This window comes from Scyliorhinus canicula, chromosome 8 (assembly GCF_902713615.1).
Source record: "Scyliorhinus canicula chromosome 8, sScyCan1.1, whole genome shotgun sequence".
Lineage (NCBI taxonomy): Eukaryota > Metazoa > Chordata > Chondrichthyes > Carcharhiniformes > Scyliorhinidae > Scyliorhinus > Scyliorhinus canicula.
Genome location: NC_052153.1, coordinates 48,749,215 through 48,769,266, shown reverse-complemented (window position 1 = coordinate 48,769,266; position 20,052 = coordinate 48,749,215). Strand labels below are relative to the sequence as shown.

The 20,052-nt window shown below is 44.8% G+C and overlaps 1 protein-coding gene across 3 annotated transcripts in view; it reads left to right on the top strand.

The window, feature by feature from the left end:
• Nucleotides 1-20,052, top strand: part of mfhas1 (malignant fibrous histiocytoma amplified sequence 1) — a 110,304-nt gene that overhangs the window by 14,461 nt on the left and 75,791 nt on the right. The window lies entirely within an intron of this gene.

Genomic DNA, 20,052 nt, shown 5'->3' with positions numbered 1-20,052 from the left:
TGAAGCCATTAGAACACTGATTAGAATTTTTTAATCAATGGTTGATTGGGTGCCAATGTAGAGGGGTGAAGGGTCAGTGGGACAGCAAGGTTTTGGATGAACTTGCTTGGTTACAACAGTAACTGAACAAGTATTCTATCTACTACTGAACATTTGTTATTTTATATCAGCCTAGTGCAAAGATCCAAGGGAGGAGATCCACACTTTGATTCACGATGTAGAGATTGACTAATTTTCATTTCTGTTCATGGCTGAACTCCAAACCATTTTTACTTTGCTGCGGGTCTGGAAATGGCGCGGCAAGCCAAGCAGGAGCCACCATCGTGAACAAGCAGACTAGCTACAGGTTTCACTTGGATGAATGCAGTGACAATGCACCTTTTAATGTTCTGCAGTTTACCGGTGCTCCATATCTGATGACTAAAAGAAGCTATGTGACTGTTGACAGCCATACCGTTGCACATTGAGCAAACGATGTTGATTGACTGATCCTCACTGTCAGAACTTCCTTTGATCTAGATAACCTTGAAATGAAATGAAATGAAAATCGCTTTTTGTCACAAGTAGGCTTCAAATGAAGTCACTGTGAAAAGTTAAACCGTACACACTTACAACACAAAGGAGTTAGGACATCCTTCCATCTGGGACTTGGCATTGAGTTCATCATTGAATAATACGACTTGTAGCTCTCTGTAAGGGCACACTCAATCAGTTATCGAGAAAACACTGCAGCCAACTTGCCCACAGCAATATCTGACCAACATCAATGAGATGAATAGCCAGATAATCTATTGTTTGCGGAGCATTATTAGCCAGGGCACTTGGGAGAACTCTTGGTGTTTGGATAATGCTTTGGGGTTTTTATGTCCAACCAAGAAGACACATAGGCTTCATTTTACCGTCTTATTCAAAAGAGAGCCCCTCCAGCAGTGCAGCACTCCCTCAATATTGTATCAAAACGCAGCCTCCATTATGTGTTGAAATCTCTGGGTTGGAACTTAAAACCCGTTGACTCACAGGCCAGAGTGCTGCTGCTGAGAAAAGAATCATAACTGGTGCAGTACAGAGTGCTCTCCTGCAGTTGGGTTTCGGAGTAAAGAGTAGAGGGATCAAGTCTGCCTTTATGATGCCTGAGCTGAGATGGTGATGTTGAGATTCAGTGATAGGTGGAAGGAGAAGTTTGCTCAGAATTGAAAAATCCACAGTTTTATTCAGCTCAAAAATGCAAAACTCTGGATTAATCTGGTTACCAGGTAACTAGTACTTTTAGGAATATCTTCTTTTGGATATTTTGGCTTTTGAACTGATGGATGGGAGATGCCTGAAGCTAGATGGCCAATGATCATGCTCTGTTACTGGGATGAACAGGTTGACACTGGGATGGGATTGTAGTATTTTGCATTGAGAAAGGTTCTTTTCTGGCACTGGTGTCACAGTCCCTTCCATAAAAACAGCAGTTTCTGGAATTAAGGAGCAATAATCTAATATTGTGTGTCATAGGCCAGAAGAGTGTATTTTAAATGGCTTACAAGAGTCACCTGAACCAGGAGATTCTGCTTCTGAAAATTTCCCAGATACTTTATTGTGTAAACTTTAGAATGATGGGGGCATATATGATTTAGGCTTTGTATTAGCAATGACACTTGAGATTGAGGTAAGATAATGAGCAGCTAGAAGGTAATGTGTACATTGTGCACCGTTAAACTGTTTTGACTAACACATGCAGGCTGCATCCATCTGGGAATCTGACACAATATGCAAAAGCTGTTGATGGTTTCTGGCAGTTTGACATACAAGGAAGGGACACCTAGTTACTTTGGGCTGACGCTTGGTAGGTGGTAGGCTCATGAGATTACCACTATTCAATATCAGAAACCAGAACTTTGGCTGCTGGAAAGAAATTTCCTGATGTCTCTGAATTGTTACATCTCAGCTGTGTGCAGATTTTCAGTGGAGATGATACGTTTACCATCATTTAGACTGGGTCGATACTGCTACAGTTAATTAAGTTCGAGTGGTCCTATATTCTATTTTATTTACAGTATAGAATCAGGCAGTGCTGAAGGAATCCGCCCAACCCATCGTGCCTCTTCTGGCTTTTTGAAAGAGCTATCCAATTAGCTCCACTCCCTGCGCTTTCCCAATGGTGCTTCAAGTATCCATCTTCTCTTACTCTTCCTATAAACCTTAAATGTCCTAGCTTTTGTCAAAGAGACATCGATTTAAGATGAAACGCAAGAGATTTATGTTGGAGAGCAGGAGAGGCATTGTTAGTGAGAGTCTGTGGAATTCATTACTGGAATTAGAAAATGATGCAGAGCCAGTAGCAATGCTTCGATTTTATATATATATATATATATATATATATATTGAAGGAAAGGATAATGGGATGAGCATCTGGATTGGGTCCATTACTCAAATGGAGGACAGACACCAACATTGATTTTTTGAGCCATTTGGTAACTTATGGGGAATTAGTCAGGTTTTTCATACAACTGTACAGAAAGGAAGGGGGATATTTATGCTAGCTCTCTAAAAGAACTATTATTCCCTATTTTCCTTCACCTGTTCTTTTCCCAGACCCCATCAAATTTTTATTTTTCAAATCACGATCTGCTTCCGAAAGACTATGTTCCCTAAGCTCTTTGTGAAAAGAGGCCAATGATTGGATTTTTATTTACCCCCCATCTCCACCAGTCGAGTTGAGAAGTGGGGAGGGAAGGGGGACATAGAATATACAGTGGTTGGCCTTCCAACCATCTACCTACTCGGCCCAACCTGTCTAAACCATCACAGAGATGGGAACTGAGAAAGCGATGGTTGGACCTTTTGAGTTATTGATGTGACCAATGAATGGCCTCCTAGGGGGAGATGGTGGTGTAGTGGTCATGTCACTACAGTAGGAATCCAGAGGTCCAGGCTAATGCTCTGGGGACAAGGATTCAAATCCCATCACGGCACCTGGTGGAATTTAAGTTGAGTTAATAAATCTGGAATTGAAAGCTAGTCTCAATAATGGCGACCAGAAAACTATCATCGATTTGACATATCAACCCAACTGGTTTATTAATGTATTTTTGGGGAAGGAAATCTGACAGCCTGGCCTGGTCCACATGTGACTCCAGATCCACAGTAGTATGGTTGACTCTTGAGTGCCACCAGAAATGGTCTAACAAGACCCTCCAATCGAGGACAATTGTGGATGGGATGAAATAATAAAAAAGAACTTAAAAGGCCTTCTCCCTCTTCTGGTATTTTATCCATGTCGCTTGGGGTGGTGGGAGGCGGTTGGTGGGAAAGGCCCATGCCAATCGCAAAGCCCGGCATCTGGAGCTTGTAGGCTATTTGGGGATGGGGGCACCTTTTGAGGGCCCTGGACCGATTGGAGGCCCCCTTCCTCAGTGTCATACCCCCTCCCCCCACCAGCCTCTTTCAACCCGAGCTCTCTTGCCCCTCGCACCCTTCATTGAGAACCCCTGAACTTGGACTTAGCTGGACCCTTTGGTAGGTTGGGACTGCCAGTAGTCCCAGCAGGGGCCACTGCTCCCAGTTGGTGCTGCTGGGACAACAGAGTTGCAGGGCATCCAGTTGGCTGGTAGCTCACTGAGACGGGACCTCTTCCTGAGAAAAATGATTAACTTTGCTCCCAGCCTTAAATTGATGAAGGATTACCATTGGGTTTGTGGGTGGGCTTCCCCCCAGCCCCCAGACCTTTATAGCCCGGGCTACAGGGACCACAACACTGGGTAAAATCAAGCCCCAAGTCTCTTGTAATGTTGAATCATAGTTGTGGGATTGAAGCCAGTAGAAGACATTGAACTGAAATGAATTAGCCACGAAAGAAACAATGGAATCCTTATCGCATGACAGCAATGCTGACCTTAAATCAGATTTTACAGTGAATTACCTAATTTGCTTAGCAATTATGCAGTTGGCATACTTTCAGCAGCAACTTGTATTATACCATGCTTTAATGTAATAAACTTTGCATGGTACTTCACCGAATTATAAAACAAATTAATACACTGAGTCACCAGCATCAGCAGCTATTTCAGAGGCATTTCCTGGTGCTGGAGGAGATTGCGGAGTTCGGGAGGGGCAAGCCAAGAAACAAGTTTGAAAATTTTAAAATCAAGGTGATGCTTAACCAGCAACCAATGTAGGTCAGCAGGAGTGGGAGATGGAAGGGCACTTGCTGCAAGATAAGACACAGGCAGCAGAGTTTGGATGATGTCAAGTTTATGGGGGGGGGGGGGGGGTAGAATGTGGGAGATCAGCCAGGACACTGTTGGAATAGTCAAGTCTAGAGCAAATAAAGACATTTGTGCGGTTTTCAGCAACAAATGAGCTGAGAGGTAAAGTCAGCCGATGTTAGGGAGGTGGAAATAGGCGATCTTAGTCATGATGAGAATATGTGGTAGGAAGCTCATCTTGGGGTCAAATCTGACACTTAAGGTTGAAAACAGTCTAGTTTAATCAGGCTCTTGATTAGGAGAGGAACGGAGTCAGTAGCTAGAGAATGGAATTTGGAGTGGGGACTGAAAATAGATAATGTTTGCAATCTTCGCAATATTTAATTAGAGGAAATGTTTTCCTATCCAGTACTGGAAGCTGGCTAGGCAGTGTGATAATTTAGCAACAGTGGAGGAGTTGAGAGAGGTGGCAAAGGAGAGCTGCATCATCAGCCTTTGGATGATATCAGTGAGGGGCAGCATTTAGATGAGAAGTAGCAGAAGACCAAGGATAGATGTTTGGCGGACACCAGTGCTAAAGTAACAGGAGCAGGAAGAGAAGCCATTGCAAGTGCTAACTCTGGTTATGATTATAAAGATAAGAATGGAACAGTGAGAGCAATCCCACCCAGCTGGACGAGTGGGGAGGCATTGGAGGAGATGGTGTAGTCAACTATGTCGATGGCTGCAGACAGGTCGAGAAGGACAAGGAAGGATACATTTACCTTTGTCACTGTCACATAAGATATATTTGTGACTTTGATAACGAGTCATTTCAGTGCTGTATATTACAACCATCCCTCAGGTGAGGTTCTCCAAAGGTTGTTGATCTGAGTGACACCCTTCGATTTGTCATGATCCGCCTCGGATACCCAAAAATTGTTATAAACCCGGCCGAGGGAGGATGAACTGGCTCCCTCTTTATTCAATCCTCTCTGCTGATTGCAACAACATTTTAATATAAGAAGGTTCTCTTTCCCGTGGGTAACTTTTCCAGACCCAATAGTTATGTTTAAAAAGGAACCAATTTAACCAGATTTCCTTAAGTTAATGATGGAGTAACTTTATTAACTAGTAAGATGGTAAGGAGAAAAATGGTGATACAAATGCATCTACTTTGATATGGATTAAAAGTGAGAACTGAAGGGCAGCACGGTGGCACAGTGGTTAGCATTGCTGCCTACGGCGCTGTGGACCCGGGTTCGAATCCCGGCTCTGGGGCACTGTCTGTGAGGAGTTTGCACATTCTCCCAGTGTCTGCGTGGGTTTCACCCCCACAACCCAAAAGATGTGCAGGATAGGTGGATTGGCCACAATAAATTGCCCCTTAATTGGAAAAAATAATTGGGTACTCTAAAAATTTTTTTAAAGTGAGAACTGAGTCTGGTAGTAAGTAAATATGAATAAAAATAAAACTCTTTGTACATTCCAAATAAAAAACAGAATCCACTACTCCGATTAGGCATTACACGCAGGACCTTTTAAGATGAGGTGGCCATATGTGCCTTTGTTTTTACGGGAGATAGCAATCAGAATCTGGCTGCTTTTAGAAGTACCTTGGGCGAAATTCTTTGCTCCCGCGAAAAAGCGGGAAGGCCGTCGTGAACTCGGCCGAGTGGCAGGCTCGTAAATCTGATTGGAGAGATTCAAACATTGAGTTTCAAGAAAAATGGGAATCAAAAATTGTGCCAAAGAATGTGGAGGGGAAAGGGAGGTAGAAAATGGGGTGATAGTTTGCAAGGACAGGGGGCTCAAGGGTTGGTTTTACATGGAGGGCTTTTGGTGCCAAATTTAAAGGTGAGGTGGACAACACCCGAAGAGATGGAACAATTAACAATATCGGCAAAAAAAGGACCAGTTAGGTAAAGTTGGGTCATCAGCAGGTTTGTGCAAATAGGGAACTGAAAGTGGGCCTCGTGAATAAGATGAGCTTGGGGAAATGTCAGGAGAGAAGCTAGAGAAAGATGCAAGTTTAGGGTGGCACGATGGCAGTGTTTTGCACTGCTGCCTCACAGCACCAGGCACCAAGATTTGATTCTGGCCTTGGGTGACTGACTTTGTGGAGTTTGCACTTTCTCTCCGTGTCTGCGTGGGTTTCCTCCAGGTGCTCCGGTCTCCTCCCACAGTCCAAAGATGTGCAGGTTAGGTGGATTGGCTACGATCAACGTGCGGTGTTACAGGGATAGGGTGGGGGAATGGGCCGAGGTAGGGTGATCTTTCAGAGGGTTGATGTAGACTTAATGGGCTGTAGGGATTCTATGGATTCCATGGCAGGGGGAAGCTTGAAAGTAAGTTTGGCTGGTGGGATGATGGAAGCAACTTATTGGATTGTTAGTGGCAATCACACACAATCTCTGAGAAAACCTAAAACCATTATACTCAGGTTCATTTAAATATTCAGTCTCACACTTGCAGACCAGTAGTCTCACATATACACAAATACATTTGCATTCACACACGCACATACACACACACGGACATTTATTCTCGGACACTAATGCTCACACTGACACCTAGGCCAGGGGCTTCTAGTCCCACCCGTTGCGAGAAACAACGGAAAATATAATAATAATATTAATCTTTTATTGCCAGAAATAGGCTTACATTAACACTGCAATGAAGTTACTGTGAAAAGCCCCTAGTCGCCACATTCTGACGCCTGTTTGGGTACACGGAGGGAGAATTCAGAATGTCCAACTTACCTAAATTTGGAGAGCAGTCAAAAAATCCATTGACTTTGGGTGAGAGTGGCAAGAGCAGAAGTTCCCACTCTGGACTCAAATACTAATATGCTCTCTCAAGCACATGTCCGCACTCTTTCAAGCATGCTGTCTCCCACAAATACTTACGTGAATGCATGCATTGTCACAACACCCTTGGCTAGTGCACAGGGAATTCCAGCCCCACTTGACCCGGAGTTACAGCACCGGTAAAATTAGATTCTATTTAAAATACCCGAAGAGGTTGGATACACACACACAAACACACAGAAGGGAAAGGGTGGTGAAAAGGGAAAGAAAATATCAATAAAAAATAAAAGGATACGGATCTTGCACTGGGATGACTTCCAGTCAATGTCTTTCTGAAGTTCAGGTTGTCATTTTGGTACTTCTTCCTTCCAGGTTTGAGATGGTTTTCTCTGGCAAGCTTGTCACCTTCTCTCCAGACTCAGCATCGTTTCAGGTTCATAGCAAAGGATGTGCCGGGCACTCACTCCTTTCAGAACAATAGAGCAGTTCTTTCATTTCAGCAAGCAGGAGAAAGAGAGTTCCTTTCGCTTCCAAGGTCTAAACACCCAGTTCTCGCAAAGCATCACGCAGGAACCAATCACTAGCTGTTGTCAGGCAGAACACTGTCCCTGGTCAAGCCATCCATTTCCAGTGAACTGACTCGCTCCAAAGCTGGTTCCTAAGATCCACTCAGTGCCCAAGAGTTTGGCTTCTCTTTTCCAACATACAAAACCAGGGAACACAGTGAAGTGGTAAGCAGGCTGTTTCATTTTGAATAATCTTAAAGGCACATCCTCATTATGGGTCCACAGACCAGAAATAATAAAATAAATGGTCACAAAGGAAATAACAGGAAAGGCTCTTACAGCACTCACACCCACTTATACTCACACACACACAAACTGAAACACCAGAGAAGTCCCAACTTTGTTGAGCTGTGGCTATTAATACCTCTTAAAGCTGTTGTCTTATCCATCAAAAAGTCTGCTACTAGTTTTCTGGAAGACTGGAACTCTGTTTATTCTTTTTATAATTCAATGGAAGTAGAGCAGTTTTCAGGTCCTTGTCTATTTTTTAAATTAGGCATGAAATCAAGTCACATCCTGCCCGTATCATGGTGGGGGTGCTGAATAATCAGAGGGTACAAGTTGTGCATGAGGCTCATTAGTCCTCTGGCAACTCTACAAGTTAGGACCCAGCCACACTCCTTGTCCTGAGTGTGTCTCCTCCCCTTTGTTTGGAGAAAATCGGGCACCAATATTCTAGCTTTGGCTCCCCTGGCCAATTGCAGGAAATGAACACACAACACCAGAGAATGATGTCAGCCTGGAATGCACTGCGTGAAGGGGTTGTGGGAGCACATCTAATAATGGCTATCAAAATGAAATTGGATAAAAAGGAACACCTAGTGAGGTTATGGGAAAAGAGGACGGAAGTGGGACTAATTGGGTTGTTCTTTCAAAGGACTGGTGCAGACACTGGGCCAAATGGCCAACCGAAATGTAAGATACTATCATTCCAGTTAGTAAAGGCTGTATATTTTTACGAGTTTGCCTTTTCCATAATTGGTGTTCCTTTTAAACTGGATAAGGATCACAACAGAATCAGGGGGTCATTTTTATCTTCTGAAATTCCTTGCATGCCTTTGGTTAAACTGTAATGATTGCACTCTTTATCATTTAAGTCTCTTATGACCATATTTACTGTCTCCCAGAATGAGTATTCCATGAAACTCCAAAGTAAACACTACTGCAAAATCTCCCTCGTCGGACATATGTCGTCTTTTTGTTCTGTTCAGTATTTATTGCCACTGAATGTCTGAAATTCCAGGAGCAAAGTGGTTTCTGAGATGCTGCTTGTCATGAAGACATTTAACAATTTTGTGTTCTCAGTTGGAGTTAATCCTGTTCTTTATTAATCTTTAATGGGCAAGGGGTTCTAAGCACCAAGGATTTCATGATTAACCTTTGAAGCTGTACTTTGTTACCACATTCACTGCTTTCTGTGCTATCGGTTCACCAATTTATTAAATTGTTTACAAAAAGAAAGACTAGCATTTATGTAGTGACCTCAACTTGTCCGACAACTCTTCTCGGCAATGAGCTCCTTTTTCCTGCATTCCAACCACTGTTGTACTGTCGGCAACATGGCAGCTGATTTACACACAAGATCCACAAAGAGCAGTGAGATAATTGACCAGGCAATCTGTTTCAGTGGTGTTGGTTGAACAACACAATTGGTCAGGACACTGGAACACACCGTGCTCTGAAATATCGTGCCATGGGATCTGTTGATTCCGCTCGAGAGGGCTTCTGACCAGTACCCCCCCCCCCTTCCCGGTAATGTTGCCCCGTCAACCTGGATTATGCGCTCAAACCTCTGAAGTGGGATTTGAATCCACAGCCCTCTGACTTGGTGAGCACGTTGCTGACCATCATGTCAACTGCAATATTTTTAAAAATATAATTTTTAAGTGCCCAATTCTTTTTTTTCCCAATTAAGGGCAATTTAGCGTGGCCAATCCACCTACCCTGCACATAATTGGGTTGTGAGGGTGAGACCTGCGCAGATACTGGGAGATTGTGCAAACTCCACATGGACAGTGACCCAGGGCTGGGATCGAACCTGGATCCTCGGCGTCGTGAAGCAGCTGTACTAACCACTGCACCACCGTGCTGCCCGTCAGCTGCACTATTACACAGATTTGACAACTGTGTTATCAAAACATATTCACCCGTGTCAGTTGTCATGGTTTGGGCTGCAATTCTTGCCATCTTAATCCCATGCAACCTGTCCAAATACCCTAATTGTACTGATCCTGTGCCAAAAATCTAGAGAATGTCAAGTTTCTCTGTGAATGCAATTTTAGCTGCTTATTTCTGAAATCTTTAAGTGTTTCTCTAATTAAAATGGACTTGCCTTTTATGTGGACCCCTTCCTGATCTCAGGACATCCCCAAGTGTTTTACAAGTTATTATGAAGTGTAGTCACTGGTGCAGGTTTTTCATTACATTTTTATCTCCATTTCTGAAACTGATGCCTATTATTTTCTTTGGGGGGATGGGTGTCGGGAAGGTGGGGGGCATAACTCATTCCTCCTGTACAGCTGCATAAAGTCAAATTTATTCTCTGCAGTATCTTGGATTTCAGTAGGAATTACTTTTTTTGAATACTGACCATAAGATTGTCTGTAAATCAACTGTAAAATGTTACAGCGGTGCTAATTGTTCCAAGTCGATGCACATCCTGCTGAATCAGCAAGTGGAAGAGCCTGACACCATTGGCACAAAAGCTGATCTGAAGCTAAGGGAAGCTCACACATAAATGAAAACTCAGTGCCTCTGGCACGCGGCCAAGGCAGCAATGTGACTGAGTGATGTTTTAGGGAAGTTATACCCCGAGGCTTGCTCATACAGGCCAACAACATTTCAGATGATTTTCCTGATTTGATTGCTGCTGAGGTTCAAAAGAAAGAAAGGTTTTCACTTATTTTGTGTTTGAAACCTCAGGCTATCCTGCAGCACCTTGGAGCCAATGAACTACTTTGTGTAGCCACTGTTGTAATGTAGGAAACATGGCAGTCAATCTGTGCACATCAAGATCCCACAAAAAGCAATGAGATAAAATTATAAGTTATTTTTCTAATATTGGCTGAAGGATGAATATTGGCCTCTGATCTTTTGCAGCTACCTGAAATGGACTCAGTTTAACAGTTCATCTGAATGACACCGTTGAACATCAACCTAATAATAACCTTTTATTGTCACTAGAATGAAGTTACTGTGAAAAGCCCCTAGTCGCCACATTCCGGCTCCTGTTCGGGTAAGGCTGGTATGGGAATTGAACCCGCGCTGCTGGCCTTGTTCTGCATCACAAACCAGCAGTCTAGCCCACTGAGCTAAACCAGCCCTTAAGCTTTTGGCCCGCGCTGCACTTTCAGCCAACAGCTTTCTGACTGAGACAAGAAAGGTGCTCTTGAGCTACAGCCTGAGACTGTGGTATCCATTTCATATCTTGCAAATGCCCCATCTTGCATATCTTTGATGATGATGTTCTCCAATCTGAGACTCCCAAGAGTCTTAATACAAGAGCAGCACAAACCTTGTGCAGGGGATGTGGAGGATAGATAGAAATGACAGCATTCGACTCGTCCTAGGTAGCCAATGCCCTGCTCAAAATAACAGGCATTTATTGGAAGTAAAGATATGTTAATTTTTAATCAGGGTGTTTCTCTCTTTCTCTCTTCATAAATTGCTTCCCTCCGCCTGCTTCTCCAATTTTATTGTGTTCAGAGGGACACGGCTGAAAATAATTTTAAAAAATAATTGCAAATGATTATATTTGATGGGCTGTGACGTGCAGTGGAGCATTTTTAGCAAATGATTACCTTGGGCAAAAAGTGACACACTGGCCACAGGACCAGAGTGATACGAATTCAAAGTAGGTTAGATGTATCAGAGCCATGTATAGGTAAGTGGCTGGTGTGTGTGTGATGGGCAGGCTGGAACTTTACTGGAAGTAAGTAAAGCTGTACACATTGCACAGAAATGACTGTCTTACTGGACACTGCAGGGGATATGGCTATCTCATCTAGTCCATTGTTATCATTTAAATTTGTACCTAATTATTCAGCCGTTCTCATGTACACAGTGACAAGCTCCTTCTACTCATCAGCGGTGACTGAGCGATCAAACTTGCGCCTTTGCGTCCGAAGATTGTGGGTTCAAGTCCCACTCTAGACAGTGACATAATCTCGGCTGACACCTCACTGCAATACTGAGGGGAGGAAGCACGGCTCTGTCAGATGTACTGAATTTTGGATGAGACATTAGACTAAGATCCATCTGCCCTCTCAAGTAGATGTGAAGGATCCCATGTTATTTAAAGTTTGAAGCTGTCAGTGTCAGATAATTTGGCAATACCTTTGCTTTTCGGGTTTTAAATACAGGGTCTGTCCATATGAAGGGAAGCTTTACTAAATAGGGTTATGGTGAGTCAAGCAACTTCTAAGACATGAATAATGTATAAATGAAGGTCTCCAGTTTTGGTTTTGAGCCCCGCTGGCTGCATCCTAGCACATTGACCGATTGCACATTAGTTTTACTGACAAAAGGCCAACTCGATTAGCTTCTCTGTGGCACAGCCTCCTTTATGGACACCTAATTCCACTCTTCCTACTGTCCCCCTCTCTCTCTCCTCTTCCTACTGTCTCCCTCTCCTCTTCCTACTGTCCCCCTCTCTCTCTCCTCTTCCTACTGTCTCCCTCTCCTCTTTCTACTGTCCCCCTCTCTCTCTCCTCTTCCTACTGTCTTCCTTTCCTCTTCCTACTGTCCCCCTCTCTCTCCTTCCTCTTCCTACTGTCCCCCTCTCTCTCCTTCCTCTTCCTACTGTCCCCCTCTCTCTCTCCTCTTCCTACTGTCCCCCTCTCTCTCTCCTCTCTTTTCACCCTTCCCCATGTTAAGGCCTGGTTGAAGAAAGGATTTGCAAGCCTAGCTTCAGCAGGTTCTGTGCTTTCTGAATGAATCAAAGGATTCATTGGAGGGGTTTTCCACTGAATTGGTTCAAACCCATTTCCCAACATCGGTCACGCCTCTTCCTTGACCTGTTTAAACTGCTACCATTTCCTTCAATGCCTTTCAAACTTGCTATTCACAACTTCCCTTTAACACCAGCAATCTTGTGACTCATAAGTGTACTGTAATATCTCAAGTCATTTCCGACTCCTCAGCATCTCCACACCAAAAGCTGATTCATTGCCGGTCATTCCTCAAACCCATGCTGTGATTTGATAGAGAATTCTGAGTATTCTTTCTAGCTGATGGCCAAAAAATTCTAGCTGGTGGCCATCAAGTCTAATTTTGGAATGTTTCTCCTTCTCCTCGACTTCCATCCATTTTAAAAGCTTTGGTACAATTCCGTGGATTTTAAACTGATCTGCCTTCATGGGCGGCACGGCAGCACGGTGCTAAGCACTGCTGCCTGACGGCTCCAGGGACCCAGGTTCAATTCCGGCCTCGGGGGACTGTGTAGAGTTTGCATTTTCTCCCCGCGTCTGTGTGGGTTTCCTCCAGGTGCCCCCACAGTCCAAAGATGTGCAGGTTAGGTGGATTGCCCATGTTAAATTGCCCCTTAATGTCCAAAAGGTTAGGTGGGGTTACAGGGATAGGGTGGAGGCGTGGGCTTAAGAAGGGTGCTTTTTCCAAGGGCGGGTACAGACTCGATGGACTGAATGGCCTCCTTCTGCAGTGTAAATTCTATGATTCTTGAGTGGACATTAAAAAGTTCCATCCCACTATTTTGGAGAAGAGCAAGGGGATCCTCTCTCATGTCCTGGCCAACATTCGTTCTTAGTCAACATATGAAACGGATGATCTGGTCGTTATCATGTTGATCATGGGAGTTTTCCCCAATGCATATTGGCGGATGTATTTCCTTATTACAACAGTGACTCCACTTCGAAACCGCCTCATTGTTTGTAAATTGCTTTGGGATGTCCTGAGGTAGTGAAAGACACTCTGTAAATGCAAATCTGTCTGTCTTTTCTTTAAAAGGTGCAGTAAATCCCTGTCCTTTTCTCACGGTGCACAGTTCCTGTTCTGTTTGTATGTGGGGCACCAGAGATGGTACTATACAGGCACTTTGAACAATACATAACATTGCTTGCTGCCTACTCTGTTGCCGGTTTATGACCTAGTTACAATGACCCAATTTTCAGGGAGCCAATCGTGCTTTGGAAGAATCTGCTACGCACCTTTTAATTTCCCTTAAGGAAATGGGAGTGTCGGGTTTAACATAATGGAATGTACTACAGCAATGGTTTGGAGGTTTGTATATCTGCGGGCCACATTTCCTGGCATGGCTGGTTTTACATTGTGAAACTGTGTTGATAGGCATTTATTTAGCAGCGGGAGTGGATGCCACAGTTACGGAATCTTTTGGATCTGAATTTCAGCCGGGCGGCGATGAATGCCTACTGGATACTGGTGCACAGCACAAAACTGATGATAAATTGTCAATCCTATGAAGAAAACCAGGGGTAAATATTACAGCCCGCTGCCGAGGTTATTGAAGGACGCATGTAAAATAAATCGGGCAGGCTTGCTTCGCGCCTTTTTGGGCGGCCGTATCCAATCCAAAAATATGGGGCTGGTTTAGCACACTGGGCTAAATCGCTTGCTTTTAAAGCAGACCAAGGCAGGCCAGCAGCACGGTTCAATTCCCGTACCGGCCTCCCCGAACAGGCGCCGGAATGTGGCGACTAGGGGCTTTTCACAGTAACTTCATTGAAGCTTACTCGTGACAATAAGCGATTTTCATTTCCTGACCAACCTCGACTTGTCATGCACATTACAGGGGTGGTAAGGTGACAAGCAACCTTGCTGTCCTTAGGGCTATTGAGGCCTTTAAATGACAAATTAATGACCACTGAAGGATCTCATTCCATTTTCACCACAATAATATCTGGGGCAGGGGAAGGCTGAAGGAAGACAATGAGCTTGGCAGATTTCACTGAAGGTACTAAAAGTGGGAATGAAGGGCGGGGTGCGTTTTTCATGGGGGGTCCCCTGTGCCTATCGTCGGCAATCTTCAAGATGGCGCCCTCTTTGTGCGCCTCAGGACTCCCAGTAATCTCAGCAATGGCCACCATTGTGTTCTGACACTGGTGGAGGATGGAAACAGAAATCTTACACTTACAATCATAGAATAGAATCATAGAATTACTACAGTGCAGAAGGAGGCCATTCGGCCCATCGAGTCTGTACCGACCCTCTGCAAGAGCCCCCACGCTATCCCCATAACCCAGTAACCCTGCCTAACCTTTCGGACACTCGGGAAAATGTAGCATGATAATCCACCTAACCTGCACATCTTTAGACTTGTGCAATGTGAGGCAATCTTCTGAGATTAATATTTAGGTACACTGTTGGGGCACAGAAAAAGGCACTGTTGACTCTTGTGTCTCTAGTGAGCTCAAAGGTCTTGTTACCTGAAGTCAGAACCTGTTTGATTCCTCAGCAATGCTGCCCTTCCGACTGAGTGGGAACATTTAATCACTTGCTCCAATAAAAAAATACTAGAAAATTGGGAGAGGTATCAATCAATTGGGGAGTTTGAAGCCAAATATTGTTGGTGTTCAGGGCTTGCCGAGTCCTCGGAGATGTTCTGGGCAGCACGGTAGCAAAGTGGTTAGCACAGTTGCTTCACAGCTCCAGGGTCTCGGGTTCGATTCCCGGCCTGGGTCATTGTCAGTGTGGAGTCTGCACATTCTCCTCTTTGAAAAAGTTACCCAATTAGTCCCTGCACTTACCCCCTGGCTTTGTAAATTCTTCTTTTTCAAGTATTTATTCAATTCCCTTTGAAATGTGCCACTCTGAATCTTTCACTACCCCACCCCTCCCCTCTCCTTCTGACAGTGCATTCTAGATCACAGCTCACTGCATATGAAAATATTGGTTTGGTTTCTTTGCCAATAACTCAGAATTCTGTGCCCCCTCGTGACTGACTTTTCTGCCATTAGAAACAGTGTCTCTATATTTACTCGTGGGCGGCACGGTAGCACAATGGTTAGCACAGCTGCTTCACAGCTCCAGGGTCCCAGGTTCTATTCCTGGCTTGGGTCACTGTCTGTGTCGAGTCTGCACATTCTCCCCGTGTGTGCGTGGGTTTCCTCCGGGTGCTCCGGTTTTCTCCCACAGTCCAAAGATGTGCGGGTTAGGTGGATTGGTCACGATAAATTACCCTTAGTGTCCAAAAAGGTTAAATGGGGTTACTGGGTTACGGGGTAGGGTGAAGGTGTCGGGTGTTCTTCCAAGGGCCGGTGCAGACTCGATGGGCCAAATGGCTTCCTTCTGCACTGTAAATTCTATGTGTTTCCTCTTCTTGGGCAACTTGGTAGGAAAGCATGGTTCCATGTGAATCAGACGGTAGAAGGTTTCATTTCTACCTCTGTTTGATTTACTTATGGATGGTGGTGCTTAGAAATGAACGCTTTACAACACAGTGTAATTGAGACGATGTGATACCTTAATTACTTCTTTCTTAGGAACACGGGAAATAGGAGTAGACCGTTTATCCCTCAAACCTGTTTTGTCATTCGATTAAATTGTGACCTATCAGCTACACCATTGTTAATAAATATCTATAGTTTTGATTTGAAGTTGAAGTGCACCCACAGCTTTTGGCAGAAGAAATCTTCAGATTTCCACTCCCCTTTTACATGAGAGTGTGCGTCCTAATTTCACTCCTAAATGGCCGAGATCAGATTTTAAGGCCGGAATTTTCGGCCGTAAACGCCAGTGGGATCATCCAGTCGTGGGTATCCCCACGGCAAGGGGGGTGCATTTGACGGGAACCCCTCCGTGGACAATGGCTGGACCAGAAGATCCCGTCGCCGGCCAATGTCGGGCCGCTTTCGCCACAGCGAAACAAGCGAAATCCCGCACCCTTTTTCTGGATTTCTCCATTAGGGCAAATAGGCTGTCTCTATGTACCCTATAAAATCCCATTTATAAGGTTTAAATACAGTTGTGAATTGTTAATTAAAGGCAGTGTTTCAGACTCCAGTACGTTGACTGTAAGGAGCCGTGTTTATCCTTCATTCCAAGTGAGAAATGTTTTCATTTTGTATTGAATTCTTCAAGTTCTGCTCTGATAAGCAATCCAACTCCAGTATGGAGCCTTACTAAATATGGTTATGTTACAGCCCATATTTGGATTTATCAGTGATGATTGATGCCTTCAGGTGGAAGTGGGAGAGTGCGAGTCCCATTTTGTTAAGCGTGTTAGTGATAACATTGACATGCTACGCCAGGGGTTGTGTTTTAACCATTTTTGGTAGTTTTCTGGCATTTTCTGTGAAAATATTCTGGCTGCTTTACAGGGACAGAGTGTACTGGATTTCTGAGTCTCTAATTAATCATCTTTGAACGTTGGCTTGAATAGGTTCCAGATTGTAGCCAGTAATCAATAAACATATTGTGACTGTGGTAGTCTGTCCCTGCTTTCTACCCCCGGCAAGTTGATTGAGGACTGTTAAAGATAATCACTTTTACACACCCATCTCATTTTCAAACACCTTAGGCGAGATTTTCCTGGAAATCGGCAAAAGCCGATGGTGGGCGGGAAGTGGTGTTGAGCCCGTTGACGACAATGGCGGCTTTTCCTGCCGTATAGTGCAGCACTTCGTGCCAAATATGTTGAGCCACAGGTTTCGGGCCATATCGCTGGCAGAGCGGCCTCTGATTCGCCCCACCCCATCATCACCTCAGTGCTGCAATCAGTGGTGCGCTGCATTTAAAGGCCACTCCAGTGCACACCGACCACACTGAGTTGATTGTCGGGAAGTGATGGCTGCCAAGAAATCCTCCCTAGGTTTTGGACTCCTCCCTGGGGAGAATGCTCGATGCAGTAGATGCCCAATGTGATGCCCTCTATCCGTGCTCAGGAAGAAAACCAACCAGCAAGTTCACCAACTCAGCATGGAAGGTGGTGGTTATTGCGGAAAATAAAAGCTTACAGTGCAGAAGTAACATATTGGCGTGGATTGAAAATTAGCTAGCTAACCAGAAACAGCTGACATAAATGGGCCTTTTTCTGCTTAGCAGGGTGTGATGAGTGGTTTACCACAGTGCTGGGGCCTCAACTTTTTGCAATTTGTGCAAATGACTTGAATGAAGGGACTGAAGCTGTGGTTGCAAAATTTGCTAATGTCACAATGATAGGTAGGAAAATAAATTGTGAAGAAGACATAAGTAGGCTACAAAGGGATGTAGATAGGTGAAGTGAGTGGACAGAACTCTGGCAAATGGAATATAATGGGGGCAAATGGGAAATTGTCCATTTCGTTTTAAATTTAGAGTACCCAATTCATTTTTTCCAATTAAGGGGCAATTTAGCATGGCCAATCCACCTAGCCTGCACATCTTTGGATTGTGGGGGCCGAAACCCACGCAAACACGGGGAGAATGTGCAAACTCCACACAGACAGTGACCCAGAGCTGGGATGGAACCTGGGATCTCGGTGCCGTGAGGCAGCAGGGCTAACCCACTGCGCCACCGGGCTGCCCTGGAAATTGTTCATTTTGGCAGGAAGAATAAAAAAGCATATTATCTAAATAGTGAAAGATTACAGAGCTCTGAGGTGCAGAGGGATCTGGGCGTCCTAGTGCATGAACCACAACAGGCTGATACACAGGTAAAGCAACTATTTAGGAAAGCTAATAGAATGTTATAATTTATTGTGAAGAGGATGTTTCCTTTTGTTGGAGAATCTTGAATTAGGGGGTCACTGATTAAAGAATTTTTAAAAATACATTTAGATCCCCAATTTTTTTAAAAACACTGATTAAAACAGGGGGTTGCACATTTAAGACAGAGATGAGAAATTTCTTTTCAGCATAGTGAGGTCTGGAACTCCCTTTCTCAAAAGACAGTGGAAACCGAGATTTTGAATATTTATAAGGCAGAGCCAGATGGATTCTTGTTTAACATGGGGATGATGAGGGGGTAAAAGAGAATAGGCAAGATTGTGGAGTTGTGGTTACAATCAGATCAGCCATGATCCTATCGAATGGCATGATGTGGAGATGCCGGCGTTGGACTGGGGTGAGCACAGTAAGAAGTCTTACAACACCAGGTTAAAGTCCAACAGGTTTGTTTCAAACACGAGCTTTCGGAGCAGTGCTCCTTCCTCAGGTGAATGATATCTCTTCATATCTCTTCATTCACCTGAGGAAGGAGCAGTGCTCCGAAAGCTCGTGTTTGAAACAAACCTGTTGGACTTTAACCTGGTGTTGTAAGACTTCTTACTATCAATGGCAGAGCAGGTTTGAGGGGCCAAGTCCCTACTCCTGCTCCTAGTTTGTACATCTGTATGTATGTCCCCTTCAACATCCTCCTCATGGGAGGAAAGGTGCGCTTCTCCATTTCTTCAGGCAGTTCCTACCCCTGTTGCAGCAGCAGGTTGTGTAGGGTGCAGCAAGCAACCACAATGTGTGAAATCCTCTGAATTTTATTGCAAGACTCCAGCAGACCAGTTCAGGCACCGGAACCGCATCTTCAGAATCCCTATGGGCGGCTCCACCAAAGTGTGAGTTGCAGCATCAGCCTCATTGTATCTTGTTTCAGCTGCATTTTGTGGCCTCCGTAGCGGCGTCATCAGCCCCCTCTTCAGTGGGTGGCCCTTGTCCCCGAGGAGCCAACCCTGCAGTCGCTGTGAACCCTGAAACATGTCAGGGATCACCACCCTTATCCCTCACCAAATGGCCACAACTTTGGTCACTCTACAACATCCTGAGCTCTCACCTGAGGTGCAGGCATTATGCAAAGCTTCACTTTGTAAGTCAGTGTGCCAGGTGTTAAATGCTGAGCAACAATCAGTGGTACTCATACACATAAATAGTGCTTGAGTGGACATAATTGCGTGATTAGTTGAACACCAGGCATGTCATTTGAGCCTCAGCTGCAACTGGGAAATGGGCACTAACATGTCTTTCCATGAGCCATTTCCATGTCAACATCCTGCCTTCATAAGATCCCCCACCACTATTGAAGACTATTCACCCACCCATCACAATCCCCAGATGTCCCTTACCGGTGGCCGAGGGCCTTCCCCCCACGCTGGGGGCCGGGCGCTTTCCCCACGCTGGCAGCCGGGAGTCCAGTACCCTTCCAGTGTTACCCTGATCTCGCTCAAGTCAAACCTGGTCATCCCCCTGTCTGAGCAGTTACCCCCGGGTCAGTCCTTTCAATACACGGAGCCACACCGCGAGTACTGCACTCACCTCCGAGCTCGCCTCACAGGGGTGCTTGTCAGGTGCATGCCTCTTGAAGCTGGTCCTAATTCACGCCACCTTGGATTGATTTTTGATGGAGGGGTATAATTCTGGTGTCTGGACCTGACAATGAGATGTAAGTGTATTCAAATGGGGTTGCCGGTGTTAAATGGCAGGAAATGAGGTCTGCCATTGGTGGGGAAGGGGACTTGGACCTTCTTGTGATATTTTCGACTCCCGTTGCCAAGACTGCCCTCGGCTGATGGGAGGGGAAATTCCTAGCCCTTGTGCAAACTGCTGGATGAATATGGAATGGTA